Source organism: Dipodomys spectabilis, unplaced genomic scaffold, assembly GCF_019054845.1.
Source record: "Dipodomys spectabilis isolate Male_0828 unplaced genomic scaffold, ASM1905484v1 ptg000316l, whole genome shotgun sequence".
In the NCBI taxonomy this organism is placed as follows: Eukaryota; Metazoa; Chordata; class Mammalia; order Rodentia; family Heteromyidae; genus Dipodomys; species Dipodomys spectabilis.
In genome coordinates this window covers 478,822-481,535 of record NW_024870993.1, presented here as the reverse complement: position 1 = coordinate 481,535, position 2,714 = coordinate 478,822, and positions in this window count along the sequence as shown.

Genomic DNA, 2,714 nt, shown 5'->3' with positions numbered 1-2,714 from the left:
GAGCAGTGTCCTAGAGGGTAGAGCTCCAGCTTTGAGAGAGAAAGACAAGCAGGCGATACAGGCCAGACCAGGCAGGAAAGCCTGGGAGGTGTTTATGTCCATTGAAAAACCAGATGGCTAGAAGTGGAGCTGTGGCAGTGGTAGAACCTCAGCCTTGTGAAAAACAGCTGAGGAATGCAGCGCATCCTCAGTTTAAGCCATGGGGTGGCCACAAAAGAAAATTCAAAAAGAGAAGGCCAAGTTTATGTATCAGTGTCCTACTTACTTACGTGTGTATATTACTTCCCTAAGTGCAAAGAGGCTGTATGCAAAGCTTCTGCTTTTATTTACAGATTTATGTTTTAGATATGCTCATTGTACATACTGCATCATTCTCTTCATTTCAGCCCCATTGATTTTCTCTTCCAGTATTCTAGGCCTGTTTCCTTATATGGTGCACAGCGAAGCTCTAAACAGCCTTTATTTACATTTTATTATGAGGCCAATGCAGGAGCAGTCACAAATCAGGCAGGGGAAGAGAAGATCAGAGTTCATAGAAATAAGCAGTATTCAGAAAATTATACTTGGGGATGCAAAATGGTAGCATATATATGTAAAAACTACAATTAAGAAAAATGATGAGGGGGCTGGTAATGTGGATTAGTGGGAGAGTGCTTGCCTAGCATTCAAGAGGCCCTGGATTTGATTCCTCAGTAACACATACACAGAAAAATCCAGAATTGGTGCTGTGGCTCAAGTAGCAGAGTGCTAGAGACAGTGCCCAGGCCTTGAGTTCAGCCCAAGAAATGTCAAAGAGATAACTAAGTATGTAGTTAGGTGGTTAGGTAGTTAGGTAGGTAAGTAGGTAGGTAGGTAGGCAGGTAGGTAGGTTGGTACATACATAGATAGATACAAAGAAATAAAGGAAGGAAGGAAGAAAGAAAGAAAGAAACAAAGAAAGAAAGAAAGAAAGAAACAAAGAAAGAAAGAAAGAAAGAAAGAAAGAAAGAAAGAAAGAAAGAAAGAAAGAAAGAAAGAAAGAAAGAAAGGAAGAAAGAAAGAAAGAAAGAAAGAAAGGAAGAAAGAAAGGAAGGAAGAAAGAAAAAAAGGAAGAAAGAAAGAAAGAAAGGAAGAAAGAAAGAAAGAAAGAAAGAAAGAAAGAAAGAAAGAGAAAGAAAGAAAGAAAGAAAGAAAGAAAGAAAGAAAGAAAGAAAGAAAGAAAGAAAGAAAGAAAGAAAGAAAGAAAGAAAAGGTCAATAGATAGATAGACAGACAGATAGATAGATAGATAGATAGATAGATAGACAGACAGAGAGACAGAGAGACAGACAGACAGACAGACAGACAGACAGACAGACAGACAGACAGACAGACAGACAGACAGACAGATAGATAGATAGATAGATAGATAGATAGATAGATAGATAGATAGATAGATAGATAGATAGATAGATAGATAGATAGATAGATAGATAGATAGATAGATAGATAGAAAAATGATAGCTGAATCTGGTCTTGGACTTCAGGAGGAAAGAAGGGAACAATTCCCAGTCACGAGGCTTCTGCAGTGTGCCAGGACACCAGCATCACCTTCACACAACCACAGAGCAGGAAAAATGTCTCTTTCCCACTTCTCAGGCAGCCGAATGCCCCAGAGTAAAGAGGGCAGAGCCAGGTTCTAACTCAGCTTCTTGGAGACAAAGAGAAATGACCCTGCCTCACCTTGGACTGGGGATTAGCATTAATGATGTGGAGAATGAAAGAAGGAGAAAAGACTGGCAGAGGTAGAAGAAGGGCCTTCAAATCTGATAGATGGAGAGTAAAAAACCCACTCCCTAAGACCAGAAAGCAGGGCTTTTCTACTTTGTTCCTCCCCTCTCCCTCACTAAACTGGCTCTCTATTGGTAACCTAAAGATAGCTTGAGGATCTCTTCACCTGAGGGAGGAAGGTTAGTCATTGTTTGAGGAAGCTGTGAAAAGCCTGACCCAGTTGTAACTCTAACAAATGTTTCAGGTTTCCCCCCATTGCTGGCTGTCCCTGGAATGAATGAAGTGGTTTTGCAGCTCACTTCCCTTTTGAGTGTGTATATTCTGCCTCCTTGTTCTCTTCACCTAGCCTGGCTTTTGAAACTGTTTTCTGTCCTTCAAGTACAGTGTTACACTGGAGTTATTCCTGCTAACTCTGCCAGGGCTTGGATCCTGAGAACTTCATTTGAACCCAGGATGGGTCAATGGGTCAAGAACACTAAGAACATTTAGAGTAACTTCTCATCACCAAGGGAAAAACAAGAAGCTCTTCAACATCTGACCTTTCAGACGTGGAAGTCAGAGTGTCATAGACTTTCCTGCCCTGGCTGGCTTCAGTGTGATCCTGAGACTTCAGCCTCCTGAGCTAGAGTGATGGACAAGAGCTACTGGTGCTCTGCTAGGTTCAGATGAGTAATGACATTGACAATACAAGTCAACTGCTTATCACAAAGGGTTTGGGGAGCATATTAAGCCTTTCAACATTGGACTTTTCAGAACCCTGTGGACACAAGGTTACAATGCTAGAGTCTGTGAGGTTGGGAATGTGTAGCTGCTACACTTAAGCATGGAGGTCTGACTCCAATTCTGGTGTATATCAGCGTTGATTTTCCAGAGAATGTTCTCGTAATTAGGAAATAGGAAAAGTACTTTGATTAACCCTCAATTTTTTCCAGTTGTGTGTCTTGTATCAACCCTGGGCACTGTCC